The sequence below is a fragment of the Alligator sinensis genome, unplaced genomic scaffold (assembly GCF_000455745.1).
Source record: "Alligator sinensis unplaced genomic scaffold, ASM45574v1 scaffold263_1, whole genome shotgun sequence".
NCBI classification, from domain to species: Eukaryota; Metazoa; Chordata; order Crocodylia; family Alligatoridae; genus Alligator; species Alligator sinensis.
Genome location: NW_005842627.1, coordinates 939237 through 957146, shown reverse-complemented (window position 1 = coordinate 957146; position 17910 = coordinate 939237).

Sequence of the window (17910 nt, the reverse complement as noted above, 5' to 3'; positions counted from 1 at the left end):
GGCCACAGCTGGAGTACTGCATCGAGTTTTAGACTCCACAATTCAAAAAGGATGTGGAGAAGCTTGAGAGTGCAGAGGAGAGCCACGCGCATGATCAGAGGTCAGGAAAACAGACCATAGGATGAGAGGCTGAGAGCCATGGGACTCCAGCCTGGAAAAGTGCAGGCCCAGGGGGGATCTGGTGGCCACCTATAAGTTTATGAGGGGTGCTCACCAGGATCTGGGGTAAAGTCTGTTCACCAGAGCGCCCCAAGTGATGACAAGATTGAATGGTCACAAACTCCTCTGTGACCATTTCAGGCTGGACATAAGGAAGAACTTCTTTACTGTCCAAGCCCCCAGGGTTTGGAATTGACTGCCACCAGAGGCGGTTCAAGCACAAACTTTGAACACCTTCAAGACACATTTGGATGCTTATCTTGCTAGGATCCTATGATCCCTGCTGACTTCCTGCCCATAGGGCAGGGGGTTGGACTCGATGATCCTTCGGGGTCCCTTCCAGCCTGAATGTCTATGAAATCTATGAAATCTTATAAGAAATGATAAGGAGAGGTATCATATTCTGTCATTTTAAAGATTCATAGATTCATAGACATTAGGGGCTGGAAGGGACCTTGTGAGATCAATGAGTCCATCCCCCCACCATAGGCAGGAAGTCAGCTGGGATCAAATGATCCCAGTAAGAAAAATATCCAGATGTTTTTTGAAAGAGTCCAAAGTAAGTGCTTGCCCCCAACTCTGGGGGGAGTCTGTTCCAGACCCTTGACATTCACACCGTAAATAACTTTTTTCTTATATCCAGTCTAAATCGGCCTTCCTGGAGTTTATGGCTGTTAGACCTTGTTATCTCTTGGGGAGCTCTGGTGAACAGCTGTTCTCCCAGGTCCTGACGTACCCCACTTATACAATTGTAGGCTGCTACCAAGTCCCGCCTGAGCCTTCTCTTTTCCAGACTGAAGAGTCCCAAGTCCCTCAGCCTCTCCTTGTACGGCCTGCCATCCAGGCCTTGGATTATAAGAGTGGCTCTCCTCTAAACTCTCTCAACCTTTTCCACATACCTCCTGAAGTGGGGGGGCCCAAAACTGAACAAATTGCTCCAGATACTCCCCTCTTGTAAATTATAGCTCTTTCTACCAGAGTGCTGTGATATATATATTGATAACTGTTGAGCAAAGCCATAATAAAATTCCCTGATCTGAGCTTAGGGAGGTATGGTTCTGTTGCAACTTAAACACAGCTTGAATCTCAGGCAAGGAACAAGTTGAATCTCAGGCAAGACAAAAATAAAGAAAAAACTGGCAAAGAGAACTCATAGTAAGAGGCTCCATTTGGTTGTGGGTGTCAGTAAAATGTAGTTACTGACAGCAGTTGGACGTGTAGATAAGTAAGAAAAAATTACCATAAGCATTAAACAAATGTTGTGGTATCAAAAAGGAAAGTTTCCAGAAAGATCACCAGAAATCTATAATGAAAATTAAATGAGAAGAAATCAAGATTTTGCATTTTTATAATACCTTTTTCACATTTTATAATACTTTCTTTACTCAAATATAAGATGACTCCTCTGATAATTAGGTTATATATATGGAAAATTAATAAATGTGTTAAAATTTTCCAGGTATAAAATCCAGTTATAGGTGATTTGCTTTGAATTTTTCCCCCTCCCACTGCTATATCAGGGAAAATAAATCAGGTGACCCTCTTGCCCTCTGCCTCTCCAACTTCTTCCTCCTGCAGCCCCTTCCCCCTACTCCTTACTGTCAGACCCTCCTCTCCCTGACCACATGGAACTAAGGGGCAAATCTAAAACATTAACTTTGAAATGAACATGCTTCTAGCAACTTATTTCATCCAGAATTGATGCATATTACCTTTTTTGAAACTGCTGAAAGTTTTAGCATGGTCACTCTATAAATACATCTTTGAGCAGTAATTTGTACCTAATTTATATGTAGGAAAAACTATGCATAATATAAGTCCAAAGCCAAAAGTTTCATGGTTTACCATATAGTTCATTTGGCTGAGTCCCAGCAGAGTCAGTGTTCCAAGCCACAGTGACCCCCATAGCTCAGCACTGTATATGTATGTATTCCAGATACCCCCAACAAAAGAGCCAGGTGAATTAGCCTCCCACTCGTGACTGCAAATGAGTGTTCTTGTCATGAATCGTGGGATCCACCAAAAATATATACATATGGAGATGAGGTACAAGGGAACCTAGTCTGGCTTTACCTCATGGGGGGGGCAGGCCCACACTAATTCTATATGACAGGCTGAGAGAGGGTGACAAGGATATTTCAAAGTACTGAGATCCTTGCAACAGATTCGTTCTTCATTTGGGGTGGTCCTGGGTGGCAATCTCCCAAGATTTGATATTGATGTTGTATTTTTTTTAAGCTCGCCTTGATGATGTGCTCGAAGAACTTTCTCTGTCCTCTTCTTGAGCTTATGTCCTGACTGAGCTAGGAGAATAAAAGTTGCTTTGGGATTCTGAAGTCAGACATCTGGATGATGTGGCCAACCTGGTGAAATTGATGTCAGATGAGCATTGCCTCAATGCTCATGGTGTTTGCATATGAGAGGACGCTAATGTTGGTACGTCTATCTTCCCACTGGATTCAAAGGATCTTCTGCAGGCGGTGTTGATGGTACTTCTCCAAAAACTTGAGGTGCCTCCTGTACATTGTCTGTGCCTCAGCTCTGTGCGGTAAGGTGAGGATTGCGACTGCTTGATAAGCTTGGTTTCTGATCTGATTTCATCTTCAAACACCTATTTCTTCAGATTTCTGAAAGATGCACTTTAACATTTGAGGCCACGTCTGATTTCTTTGTCAATGTTAGCCGAGAGAGAGAGCTTCCGAAGTACAGGAAATACTGAATGTTCTACAGAGTCCCACTGTGAATCTGAATTACTGGAGCTGGGATCTGCTCATTAACAGCTTGTTGATGGAGGACCTTAGCCTTCTTAGTGTTAAAATTTGAGTCCCATTTCCATGTATGCCTCAGTAAATGTGTCAATGATTGCCTGAAAGTCTGCTTCCAAGAGAGCACACACTACAGCATTATCAGCATACTGGAGCTCAATGATTGAGGTCAGGGAGGTTTTGGTTTTGGTTTTGGCTTGGAGTTTATTGAGATTAAACAGTTTAGTAACATTTTGGTAATTTAGATCCACTCTGACCAGAAGCTTGTTGGTGGTCAAACGTAGCATCATGGTAAGGAATACCAAGAAGAGTGTTGAAGCAAAGATGCAGACTTGCTTAACTCCTGTCTTAACCTCAAAGGAATCTGTGAGAGATCTATTACTGAGAACCACCATTCACATACCATCATGGGGAAAGCTAAGAATGATGACAAATTTCAGTGGCATCCTGTGAAAGAGAGAGAGAGAGAGCCACAGGGGGCAAAGGAGCACTTATTAAAGATAGAATCAGCTGCCTCAGCCCCACAGCCCCAAAGGGCCTGGCAGAAATCCTCCTTACCCAGGTGTTTCTGGAGGGGAGGGGCTGGGAATTCAAACTTCAATATAAAGAGGAGCCCAGAGCAGGCAGGGAGGGAGAGCGCAGGACCAGAAGGAGAGGAACTGGGCCAAGCAACGCTGCAGGAAAAGTTGAGAGCAACCTGGAATGCTGGTAGGAGGCTCCTGCAGAGAGGGAGCTCCCCATAGAAGACTTAGAGGAAGGATTGGTGGAATGGCAGTACCAGGAACTGCTTGCGATCTTGCTGGCAGCCAGCAGAGCCCCGCTGGGGAAAGTACCGTAAAGACCTTAGTAGAGGGGCACTCCAGAAGAAAGGTACCGTAAAGACCCTAAACGGAATGCAAGGAAAATTATCAATGGTGGACCCAGTGTGGGTGAGGGGACTGTAATGACCCCAACAAGAGGCTCATGAAGAGCTGCCATAAAGATGGGAACAGGTGAAGGAGAAAGTAACCTCACCGAGTATATATATATATTTTTGTTGCCAAAAGATGGGTGAACAATAATCCAGGACAGGAGCGCTTGGTTTCTTCTTTTGACAAAGGCCCCGGGAGAGAGCCCAATAGCCAGAGATGAAAGGACGATTCAACACCCGGTGGAACGGGCGAGGGTGTAGGGGATGGTGAAGCCCTCAGGAACACAGGACAGTGGATGACAACCAACTAGAACTACACGCTCAGGTACTGAATCTACTCCCATAAACAGCAAGTAGTGGCAGGAGAGGATGTGGGTGTGTGGACCTCCGGTTGGGACTCATCCCTGACATCAGCTGGCAGGCTGAGGTCCTATGGGGATATAAACAGAAAAAAAAATACACACTTTTCTATAGAAAGAGAAAGCAATCAGCCAGTCAGAGATCTCTATCGAAAGAGAAAACAATAGGCCGGTCAGAGAAAAAAAACCCAAAGGAGATAACCACTTCTACCCTGAAACTGAGAGCGACTGGAAGAGCAATGACTCTTGGGGGGTGGGCTACTTAACTAGATACCTGACAGCTACTTAACTAGATATCTGACACATCCATATGTCAGACATGTCTCCTTTCTTGAAGATTGTCACAATCATGGTATCTCTGAAGTCATCTGGGATTTCCTCATAATTCCAGATCTTTAAGATGAGGGCATAAAGTTGTGATATGAGCTCCTTTCCCTGTTTGAAGATTTCAGCAGGGATTCCATCAGCTTCAGATTCCTTGTTATTCTTCATTTGCTTGATCATTTTTCTTACCTCATCAAGGGTTGCAGGAGTTCTGAGATTGTCTCTGAGTGTTAAAGGATGAAGTTGAGAACACTTTTGTCAACAATAGTCTCGATTGAGAAAGTCTTCAAAATGCTTATTCCAATGTGTATTGATGGCTTCCCTTTCCTTGATTACGTCTTCTCCATCCTTCTGTCTCAAGGGAATTGGTTCATGAGTGCTCAGACCATAGATGGTTTTGGTGGCATCAAAAAACCCACACACACCGTGGATGTCAGCAAGGTGTTGAATCTCTTTGGCCTTGTCTTACCGCCATCTGTATCATATCAAGCTTTCTTCTTTGGACCTTTGTCTTGTCTTGTTGGAGATTCAATTTTTTTTCTTGGAGTTGATGTTGTTCTGGCAAGCATGAAAGACCTTGTGCTTGCAGTCAATTAACTCTTTGATCTCCCAGTCATTCTCATCAAACTAATTCTGATGTTTCCTGGTAGAGAATCCAAGTGTCTCTTCATAGAGATGGTGGACTTAAAGGCACCGCGAGCGCTGTTGACGTTTTCCCAGTGTTGTTGATTTGAATTTGCTATTTTTTCATTGAGGCACTGGTGGAAGAGGTCTCTCTTGATTGGATCCTTGAGTCCTTCGATGATGATCTTCCATCAGTATTGATTCTGCTGTAGCCATCACAGGGAAGCCAGTTGGAGTGACATAACTAAGTGGACTGTTAGCTCCTAGCATACCTTGCGTGATGCAAACATTTTTGTGATCCCAGGCACAAACAATAATGTAGCCAATCAGGTGCCAATGTTTTGGTTGCAGATGTTTCCATGTTGTTTTGTGCCTCTTTTATGGCAGAACAGGGTATTGGTGATAGTGAGTCCATGTTCCATGCATTTGGTCAAGAGGAGGATGCCACTGGAGTTAACCTTTCCTGCTCCTTCCTTGCTAATGGTTCTGTTCCAGAGGTTTGAGTCTCTTCTGGCTCTGGCATTGAAATCACTGAGAAGAATAAGTCTGCCTCCCTCTGGAATGTCAGAAAGGACTTGGTCAAGGTTGGCATAGATTTCCTCCTTGGTTTCATTGGTGGTGTCAAGAGTAGGGCATACACACCAATAACAGTGGCATATTGGCTCCCTGCCACCTCCATGTTCTTTGAGTTGCCTGTCTCCCATTCACTGGGTCTCACTCAGTGCAGTGATATCAGTGCTGTGTTGCCTGAGTTCTTGGGCCATGATTGCAGTATGGTGCTCTGGGAATTCACTATTAGGATTGTCCATGAGGGTCCTGATGTTCCAGGTCCTGAAACTGATTGTGCATCTTCACTGATTTCAACCATAGTAAAGGTGATCCTACTAGATGCAGCTATCTGGTCAAGAAGATGGTATACATAGAGCACCTTCTCTAGCTCCTTCACCATGTGAGGTGAGAAGACTGGATCCTGAAGAGGGCTGCTCAGTCACAGTTACAGTTGCCACTCCTCCCTCATCTAAGTGCTAGACAACTTCTTGTAATTGCTGCCTTCGTGCCGGTTTAAGAGTAGCAGCTTCCAGACCTCAAAATCCTGTTCCCATTGTCACTAGCTGGTCACCAAGGGGCTTGAAAAATGTGCTCATTTTCATGGAAGATGCCTATGTGTGATTTCTTTTATTGTAGATAATCTGCTGCACATCAGCTTCTACACTGCTCTTGACAGAACAGGGTCTCAATCCAATGGCAAGGAGGCCAAGAAAATTGGGGATCTTGTTCCACTGCAGCCTTCATCTGCTTTGCAGCCATTGAGATTCTAACATCTTCTTCTGCTGAGGACTTGTAGACTTGTAGCTAAAGGCTGGCCAGGCTTATTATAGCACTCACCATGTCACCACACTGTCAAAGGATATATGTGTTTTTTTAGGAGGGAAAAAAACAATGACATCTGCTGTCCCCACCACATCCTGGTGGCTGCCACTGGTTGGTTCATGCCTATTTATTCATCAAGTTATCCTTGCCTATTTCACAGTTAACTTTCCCTGAAGGTCATTCCACTATCTGCCACCTGCGGACATGCTAGGTAGAATTACAGCTCTGCTGCCACAGCCATTCAATAGCACAAAAAAGAAGGCCTAAACTGTGGACTTTGTGAGCCATTCAATAGCACAAATTCCATAGTTTGGGCCTTCTTGGAAGGACCAACTAAAGTGAGGAGAAATAGAGAGAGCTATCTTATGGCTCTTCTACTACAATCCAGTCAGGAAAATAAGCTTCACTTAGGTTGTATATATACACAAGAAAGTGTAATCTACCCTATCTCTGCTCTCGTAAATTTATTCTGCGAGTCAAGGTAAAAGAAGGGATGGGTGGGAGACCATGATCCTTGCCCTTTTTGGAGTCCCACACCCCATGGAAGGAGAGATCAGTAGAACCTGCCCTGTAAGAAGTAAAATGACTGTGGCTGTGGGAAAGTGTGCACTTTGACAGGGAAAGGCCCCTTCTCTGCTTCTGAGTTAGTCCATGTGGCAACCTGTAATTTGCAAAGTCTTACATCATGTAACAAAGAGGCAACTGAAACTCAGGCTCTGAGTGATTAGATCCTCATCAAGCATCTTGTCTCAGAGTGATAAATGAGCTGCACATTGTACCAGGAGTACCATGGAAAGGAAAGAAAGGAAAGGAAAGAAAAAAACATCAAATGGTTGTGTGGAGCAATTAAAACCTTCATCAGAGTTGAAATTCCCTGAAATAAGGAAGGCAACTGTAAGAAGTTCAAACTATGAATCTTGTTACACAGTAATTTTGGGTGGCTCCTGGACCTCTTAGCCTCTGGACTGTCTGCACATTAACACCTGAAACTAGTTTTAAGCAATCATTATGCAGCTCAAAGTTATGGCACTCCATGACAAGATTATTTCTGATCTGTTACCCAGCTCACGTTACACTAAGGTGTAGCCATTGTCATCTACACCTTAGTGTAAATACCCCACCTGCCCCTTTCCCCTACTTGCTCAGATTGGACCCACTTTCTCCTCCCCCACCTTCCCCAGCACCCCAGATCCCCACTCATTGCCTCTTCTTCCTGCTTACTTGTGGCTGCCTGCACTGTCCATCCTGCAGGAGCAGAAAGAGAAGGGTTAACCTGCCATCTCGGTGTAAGTAAACAATCTTTAAAACTACCGCTAAGCGTTTGTGCCTAATTCCAGCTCATCGCCCTCCCTCTCCGATCCAGCGTGCCGGGGCTGCTGGCCACAGCCCGCGTGCAGCACGAAAAAGGGCTCGGGTCGCTCCCGGCCCGCACACTTTAAAGAAAGAGAGCTGAGGTATAAAGCTACAAAAAGTTCAAAATCAGTCAAGCCCCAGGAATAGCATTTCTTTTGACAACTAATATAAATGAGGATAATGCACATTCTTTAGATAGTCAGTGGATTACATCACTTTGCAAGAGTTCACAAATGGTAGCAGAGCATACAAAGCATGGACAAAAAGACAATGACAGTACCACTGGCTCAGATGAATTCCTCATGGAATCAATGGACCAAATTTCAGCTGATACTGATTGGATTATCAAACCAAAAACAGGAGATTTATTAAACTGGAAACAGATGCACAGTGTAAGGCAAAATATTAGCAGCTCTAGAAAAAAGGAAAAGATAGTAAAAGAGAAATGGATAACAAAGAGGGCTTATGCTGGTGAACTTATTCGCACCAAAGAAGTACATAAATTAGAAGCCTGGCTAAAAAACAAATAGGAAAAGATACAAGAATTTGAAATAGTACCAGGAAAAAGAGTACCTACGAGCACATCTATACATGCATTTGATCCAAGATCAGTTTACTTGCAACTAAAATACTTGCAAGTAAAAGCTCCTGGACGAGTATCTACACATTCAGAGAAGTGGGAGCAGATTTGCTGCTTGGCACCAAACCGCTGCCACTTCCTGTGGTCCAGCAATGAGCCTCTGCCACAACTTGGGGGAGCTCCAGGCTCCAGCCACTGTTGCCAGCAGCCAGAAGTCCTCTTGAAAAGCCAGCCCCACTGTCTGTTCCATGGCCAGCCATTTCCCTGGCCAGGAGCAGCATGCACAGAGCAGAGGCAGCATGTGGCAGCTCTTTCCTCACTGCCCCTGCCTCCCCATGCTATGGCTGCTCCAGCCTTTGCCCCTGGCAATGACCAGCACCTGGGCTCCTGCTGGCCATCATGCTGGCCCTGTTGGTCCACCATACCAACTGCTGGCTGGGTACAGTACAGTACAATCATACAGTATGACAAAGGAAAACAAAACAAAATGTCTTTATGATTGTTTTTATGTCACTTCTAATGGATAGTATGTGTTAGGGAGGCAAAAATAAAGAGATTTAAAAGTTATAGCAATATCTTGTAATTTTTAAAAATAAACTGCTTATATATTAATATATTAATTATATTAATCAGTGAGCAACATGAACAGCATACCAAACATGAATAATTCTGAGTATCTTTACAAGAGATACAGGTGAAGATACATTAAAACATTTCTGAGGAACACAGAATCTTGCCCCAAGATCAGCATATAAAAATGAGATTTTTTTTATCATGTAACTTTTGGTTAAGAAGAAAAACTGTAGCAAAGAATACACCCCCTCAACCACCTCCCCGCACTGCCCTCACCCATTCAGGACTGGATAGAACCAAGGGCAATCCCATAAATCTTGTAAAATTAGTTTTACAACACATGCATCAGTTTGAAATTTCCATCCTATCCACTGGGGGTAGCATATTGATGAGGAGTGAAGTCATAAAAAAACATATTTAAGGAGACCATGCTTGCAAACCAGTGAATACTCAGGCTAAATATCGACTTATAGTTTTTAAGGAAACATTGCAGTTAGGGTGGCCATGGTCCTGTTTTTAAACCAGACCATCCTGTTTTTAAACCCTTTGTCCCCTGTCTGTTTCTAAATAAGGAATGGGCTGCAAAAAAAGTCCTGTTTTTTAGTTAATTGATGGAACTGCATGTCAAGCATTTGTCCTCACAATTCTATTGGCTGTGCCTAGAGGTAGGACAGTGCACTGCCAGGAGGAAAAGCCAGGGAGGGAGGTGGCCTTTTGGTGGTCGCTCCACCCCTTGATGCTGATTGGCTGAGGAGGATTGACCAAGCACCACTCCCACCCACCCCCCACAAAGGGGATGTCCTGTATTCTGGGGATGCGTCAGCAGCCACTCTAATTACAGTGGATAACTTACTATAACATATTGTCACAAGCAGTTAGCCATGTTACTCTGAAGTCAGATGGAAGGTAGGGCAGGATGGCAACTTTAAGGAAACTGTTTCAGAGAGGCATGAACTTTTACAAGCAACGGCCTATTTCATCAGTTCATTCACAGCATCTGATAAAGTAAGCTGTTGCCTATGAAAGCTCATGCCTCTTTGAACCATTTAGTGTATAAGGCCCCCTTCACACATTAATTTAATCATGAAATGGGATCTGGGACATTTTATACCAGATTCCTGCCATGCCAAATATTCAATGTCAGGGGTAAAATTTGTAAATATTTTAGTGGAATTTTTAGCCAATTTTTTGGGGATATGGGATAAAATCCTTCAGATCCCATCCTGTACCTGCCAGCATACAGGGAGTTCAGGATTGGGGAGCCATTCAGTGCTGGGACCCACACATCCCTTTAAACTTGATGAGATATAGGGAGCCCCACATGGAGGACTAGCTCTCTGGTTCTGGGCTCCCCACAAGCCAGGAAATTTAAATGGGCTTGTGGAGAGCCCAGCAGCATGAGGCAGCTCCCCAATTTGGATTCCCCAAGCACCCTTTAAACTAACATGCCATATGTGCTAATTAAGGCATGATACAAATAGGAATAAAGATGTTCAGTCAAAGTTCTTTGGGTGAATCTGATATCTTTTATTAAACCAACTTAAATAGTTGGAAAAATATTTAAGTTGGTCTAATAAAAGATATCAGATTCACCCAAAGAACCTTATCTGCCTATGTCCTTACACCAACACAACTACAACCTATACCCCTGTAACAAAGATGTTCCATATTTAATGAGTAACATCTTTGTCACTGGTTTGCCTCTTCTATTGCATGATAAATTGCTTGAATATGTGGCATGTTACAATTTACTGTGTGATTAACATATTAATCAAGGAATAAATGCAATATCTGGAGATGGCCTAAGCTGTCACCCTGACCTACTTTCTATACTGCTATAAAGAATCTTAACATTGCATGGCTTAATGAATACCACATTATGCTGCAACTCATGAAAATGGATTCTATTCCCAGTGATACCACTGATGTGCTTCACCCTGGGAAAGTTGCTTTATTCTATGTGCTTCAGTTTTTCAATCTGCAAAATGGGGATAATGGTCTTTCCAAGTTTTCTAAAGTCTTTTAAAATTTACTGATGAAAAGTACTATATAAGAACTAAATGTTATCACTGCCCCTCTCTTCGTTTTTATTTATTAGATGTATAAGTTGCCCTCCCCCCAAAAAGGCTCAGGGCAGCTTACCATAAAGAAAAAATATAGCTATATTGTAACATTACAACAGTTGGGGCATGGACAGCCTTAATATTTTAATTGCAAAAGCTCCATAAAAACTGAAGCAAGAGATGGCACATGGTGCTATAGCACTACAAACCAACCTGGCAGGCATGAGATATGACCCTAATGAAGCATGAATTACTTTGAAATACTTCACTATTAAACTCAAACTTGCATGTAACCTTCCCACCAGAGTGCTATAGGGTCATCCCACAGCAATGGTGGGCAGGGATGGTGGGAAAGTATGCAATAACAGAAGCATCTGCACTGTCAGCCTGGCCACTGTTGCACCATTGTGAGTGCAGCCACTGGCACTGCCCTGTGGGCAGCTGCCACCCAGGGTGGTCAAGTGCCCAGTTACTTCTGTTTGCACCATATGTTCCATATATTACAGAATATCTGGCTCCACAAACTGGACCTAAGTGGGAGTCCTCAACCTCCTCTTCATCCTGGACCTCCTTTCCATCTCTCCCTTTTCACTGGCCATGGGAAAACAGCTGTTCCTGCTTTATCCTTGCCTACCAGCACAAATGCCCAAGGGTTCTGGGAAATTTGTAAGTTGTTTTCCCAGAGGAAAGAGCAGACACAAAATAAGGAACTTTTGGCTAAATCAGTATTTGTATTTGCAAATGAAGGCAAGTTCAAGTAATGCATATAATTGTAAGTGGAAAAAGCATTTAGAATAACACTGTTTGCTCACAATACTAATGTATTCCTCTTTCATTTCTCTACAGTCCCCCCCCCGCCCCCCCAAATCAGCAAACAGCCATAATGTCTTTAAAAAATACAAACCATAACCAAAATCTCATACAGCCATATGGGTTGAACAGGGCTTATGCAAACCTGCAGAGACTTTGGCTCCTCCCCCACATTCTCCGACTTGTTAGAAAAGCATGTAATTGGTGAAAGGACATGGGTCCTTGCAGTTTTAAGAGCAAACAGTTAAAACCTGTGGTCACTGCTCCCTTGCAGCCATATTTTAAATAGCTTGAGAAAAGTTGTTAGGCTGTAGCTCAAACCTGATAGCATTCAGGCAGAAGAGGGAGGGATCCTGAAGTTTCATTGACAGTAGTGAGTATGCAACAGCAGAGCACCCCAGCTTGTCATTCCAAGAAGGAGTCTATAGAGCACCTTATTATCACTTAGTCCTTCAGGTCAAGGTACTCAAACTTCCTCAGAAGATTGCAGCCTTGCTCCAATGATGAAAGGCTACCCCCTTTTATCTAGAGTTCCATCATAAGTAGCTTGACCTTTCTGGTTGGTAAGTTTGTCAGGCAGGACCATTTTGCTCAGAAATAGGAGCATGTAGGTCACTGATCTTACCCCTGAAATAATGTACAACTCTTGGTGTCTCACTGATAATACACACATGAGGACTGGGGGCCCGCAAACTTTTTTATTTCTGGAAACTGGAAATTGTTTCCAGTGATGGTGCCTTGGGAACAACCAAAGCACCACTTTCTCCAAACCAAGTGCAAAAATTTGGGGAAAGTCCTAGCTCAGCACAAGTGAGGAAGAACCCTCTCTAGGTTGATTGAGCACCTTGGTGTCACTAAAACGTGTCACAGGTTACAGAGGTGGGCAGATGAGAATAGGATGAAATTCAACACAGACAAGTGCAAGGTACTGCATCTAGGGAGAAGGAACCAGCAACACGCCTATAGGCTGGGGAACACCCTTCTTGTCAACACAATGGCAGAAAGGGAACTTGGAGTCATTGTTGACTCCAGGATGAACATGAGCTGCCAACTGAGGAAGCAGTCAGTAAGGCTAACCACACCTTATCATGCATCTACAGGTGCATCACAAGCAGGTCCAAGGAGGTGATCCTTCCCCTCTATGCAGCATTGGTCAGGCCACAGTTGGAGTACTGCATCCAGTTCTTGGTGCTGCACTTCAAGAGGGTCCAGAGGAGGGCCACTCACATGGTCAAGGGGCAGTGGGGCAGGCCCTACAAAGAAAGGCTAAAGGCTGCTGAGAGACAGTCTTTGTACAGAGACAGAAGTGGCAATATTCTCCTCATCTAGCCACAGGAAGTGGTCTATAGTTGTGACCAAACACAAGTGTATGGCTGAAGAATGCTTAAAAAATGTCTAATTGGGTGAAAATCTGAATCCTTATTGCATGAGGGATAAGAGGAAAAAGTTTCAAAACAAAGCATCTTTTGTAACTTCTGTCTGCACTGTCTCCCCACCATGAGCTGTTTTCAGAATGGAAAGGGGGAGGAAGGGGAGTGGAGGGAGTTCAGTCTGGGGTTTTCCCAGCCCCAGCCAGAGGGTGGGGTGGGTGTATTGAATTGGAGATGGTGGGGAGGGGCTCCAATTCAGCTATCCCACCCTCCAGCATTGGCTGGGGAACCCCTACAATGAGCTCTCTCTCCTCTCTTTCCTTCCTCCCATTCTGAAACATGGACAGTCTGGGTGACAGGAGGGGCCATTGCTAGGAGAAACCAGATGCAGGGTGGCAGCCAGCAGCTAGAGTCCCTTCCTCCCTGGAACCAACAGTGAACTTCTGTTTGGTCCAGGGAATTGGTGTAACTCAGAATGCTTCCTGCAAAGCATTCTCAGTTGCAGCGGGGAGCTGCACTTTTATTTGAAACTTTTCTCTCCTGTTGGGGAGAATAAGTGCAACTTGAAGTTTCAAGCAGCAAAACAGCTAGTCCTTCTTCATTTAAAAGCAAATAAAGCTTGAAATACCCTCTGGGGCAAAGGCCAAAGATCAAGAAGAGCAAAAAGTTAAGCAATCTCTCTTTCCCCAGCCCAGCACACAGAGGCCTGACCACCCAAAATTACTTAGCTATTCCCTCTCCAGTCTGCGCAGCATCTGTTTCAAAGCTACTCAGCTCCCCTTTGTCTTCAGACAGCCTTTGTACTTTTATCATAATTTGTCATGCTTATCTTCTCCAGCTTCCCATGAACCAGCCATCCCACCTTCTTGATGTGTCAACAAAGCTATTAAATTCCTTTGCTGCAGGAGGTCCCTCTTGTCTTGGCCAGCACACAGGTAGTACTGTTAATAGCAGAGATTCAACCCTTATTTCTCCAAGTAAAAGCTAATTGGGTAAACTGAGGCGCGGAACATTTAAAACAGAATTATTACAATAAAACCAATAGTCAGTCACAGTGAAAGAAGGGAAAAGATCTCAATTTTGGACCCATGGGGCAAGTGTACTTTCCATTTTAGGAGCCTTGACCAAATGTGAGGAGGCTCCTGAAATGAAATTTAAAACAATTTTGGGGAATTTCATAATTTGTGATCAAGTCACACAAGCTTAACAAAGACTCTTTGGGTATCTATTGTCTTTTCAGCTTCACCATGTGCAGGTACGGCTGATTCCTCTGTTGCTGCCATTTCTGAAGCCTAAAGGTCCCAGACCATGCTGCTCTCTCCAAACAAATAATGGAAGATTGCTACATGCTGGGCCTGGCATATCCCTTTTCTAAACAGACCAGTGCGGTAGCCTGGATAATACTCCATCAGAACTTGCCATCCCTTGTAACCAAATCTCTCCTCTTTGATTATGCAATCTTCTTCTTTTTCTGTCTCTTCCTGAAGGATCATGAAGGCTTGAGCTGCCCTGCTGTGACACACCAGCAGAGAGATGTGGTTAAACAGAGCAGAAAGCATAGTGAGCATGAATGTTTACCACCATGGGCTGGAATGCAGAGACAGTACTCCTGGACATCTCTGGCCAGGGTCTTGCCCAGCCAAAGCACAGTTTCTGCATGCCAGGCTGTCAACTGACAGTCCTCCCACCCACAGTGCTAAGTATATGGACCCTAAGAAGGAACTAGCTTTTGGGCTGGGATTATAGCTAGAAATCCTTCTTGGGCCACCCCATGGCATATCTCTGTGCTACCGGGGGACTTGCCTGGCCATCTCTGACCAAAGTCCTGCCTGTGCCAAGACACAGTTTGGCCATGCCAGGCTACCAACTCACAGCCCCTGCCCGCCCTTTCCAGCACTGTATTAAGGATATAGACTTGAAAAAGGAACTGTGTTTTGGCCTGGGATTATGGCAATAAATCCTCTTTGGGCCACCCCACACCATGCCACCACCCCACACTAGCCCATTGGGCTTTCCAATAGGGGTGCACATCAGGGGCTTCATGCCTCATCTGTCAGCCTTGCTGGGGTGCTGGTTTTAGGGTGACCCCACTAGTCACCCAGGCAGTTTCCTCATTTCCAGGACAGCTCCCCCTGACACTGACCACAATAACGGACCATGTGTCAGACCAGATTTCCAGCTGTCATCCCAGCCCAAAAACCAGTTCCTTTTTCAAGCCCATATACTTAGTACAGTATGCAGGGGCGGGGGTGGGGAGCTGTAAATTGGCAGCCTGGCATGAACAAACAGCACTTTGGGCCAGGCAAGACTGGTCAGAGATGTCTGGGAAAGTTCCCTGGTGGCACAGAGTCATGGTGTAGGGGGACCCAAGAAGGACTTCCATCTTTAATCCCAGCTCAAAATAAATTCCTTATTCGAGCCCATAAACTTATTATAGTGTGTATGGGGGGCTGTCAATCACGCCATGCTTTGGGATGTTCCACACTCTAGTCAGAGGTGTCCGGGAGAGTCCCCTGGTGGTACAGAGGCATGGTGTGGGGTGGCCCAAGTATTTTCCCCCATAATCCTATCCTAATTTGATCTTCATTTAGGGCTCTGTGTTTGATGCAGATTTACCTGCTGCTCATGTATCCTTTCCAGCATACATTTTATATTTTAACCCCTTACATACTAATTGTTATTGTAATGAAAATTCATAGATTCATAGGCATTAGAGGCTGGAAGGGACCTCACGAGCTCATCGAGTCCAGCCCTGCCGCCATAGACAGGAAGTCTGCAGGGATCAAATGATCCCAGCAAGATAAACATCCAAATGCCTTTTGAATGAGTCCAGAGTAGGTGCTTGTACCACCTCCGGGGAGAGTCTGTTGCAGACCCTGGACACTTGGACTTTGAATAAGTTTCTCCTTATGCTCAATCTAAATCAGCCTTCTGGGGGCTTGTGGCCATTGGACCTTGTTATTCTTTGGGGAGCTCTGGTGAACAACTGTTCTCCCAGATCCTGATGCAGTCCCCTTATGTACTTACAGGCTGCCGCCAAGTCCCCCCTGAGCCTTCTCTTCTCCAGGTTGAAGAGGCCCATGCCCCTCAGCCTCTCTTTATAAGATCTGCTCTATTGGCCTTTGATCATATGGGTGGCTATCCTCTGTACTCTCTCAAGATTATCCATGTCCCTCCTGAACTGGGATTCCAAAACTGGACACAGTATTCCAGTCGTGGCCACACCAAGGCTGAGTAAAGCCAGAGGATGACGTCCCTGGTTTTGCTAGAGATGCATCAATGAATGCACGACAGAGTTTGGTTAGCTTTGCTGGCCATGGGATTGCTTTGGTGGCTCATGTTCATCTTGTGGTCAATCAAGACCCCAAAGTCTCTTTCAGTTACGGTGCTAGCAAGTGTAGCACTGCTGAGCCTGTAAGTATGATACTGGTTGTTCCACCCAAGGTGAAGCACCCTGCACTTCTCTGCATTAAGTGACATCAGGTTTTGGTCCAACCACCTTGTGAACATGTCCAGGTTGGCCTGTATCCCCAGCCTGTCTTCTCGTGTGGCCGCCTTCTCCCGTAGTTTAGTATTGTCTGCGAACTTTACAAGTCCACATCTGACACCTGAATCCAGATCATTAATGAAGATGTTGAAGAGTACAGGCCTGAGAACTGAGCCCTGAGGGCCTCCACTGGTCACCTTGCACCACACTGATTCACTCCCATCAATTAGTATTTGTTGGGTCTGACCCCAGAGCCAGTTCCCCAGCCATCAGACCATGAGAGGGTTGAGGCTGCAGATCCCCAACTTAACCATGAGGACATCATGGGAGACCAAGTCAAAGGCTTTCTTGAAATCCAGGTATATAACTGTAACAGGGGGCCTGCTCAGGGCTGATCTAACTGTGGCCCGCCCACCTGTTCCTGGGCTAACTGCCCGCATTCTTGCCCACCGTGCCCTGTTGTTAATTAGATATTAATAAGTGGGAGGCTTCCCATTTTCTGCCCCAATGCCAGGAGCACTATCTGCGGCTCCATTCCTCCCCTACACCACAGCCCAAGCCTCGCTGATGGTATCTATGGTTCTCATTGTCACTGGCCCCCACACTGGGCCCCAGAATCCTACTGTTGAACCCCACCTGGATTCCTCCCCTCAGGCAGTGTCTTCCGCTGTCATACCGGGCACCATAGCTCCCTGAACTGATCCCCCTTCGAGTGCAATCCCCCCACTGGAACCTTCGGCTCTCTAGCCTTGGCCCACCTCCAGGCCAGTCGGAACCCCAGGCCCTGAGCTCTTGGGCGTTCCTTGAGGTGGGCCCCCCTGCCCTTTGAACCTTCCGGTCCTGGCCCCAGCATGGGCCAGTCAGACAGGCCTGAGTCTATGGCCCTTATTCTTTCACCATGGGATCCACCTTCCCGACCCTCCAACAAAGTGGTAACTCACCCAGTTGTGGGGGGTAGGGGTTAAGGCACCCTAACCCACCTTTTACTGGGGTGGTAACTGGCCTGGCATTTCCTGGGGGCCCCTGTGCCACTGAGAGCCCCACCAGGCCACCCACTCCTGGCAGGGTGCAGGACCAGGAGCCTCCTATCCATCCCCTACAGCTCCTGCCCTTACCTCCAGATGATACCAGCAGCCCTCCAGCCAGGCAATGTTGTTGGCTG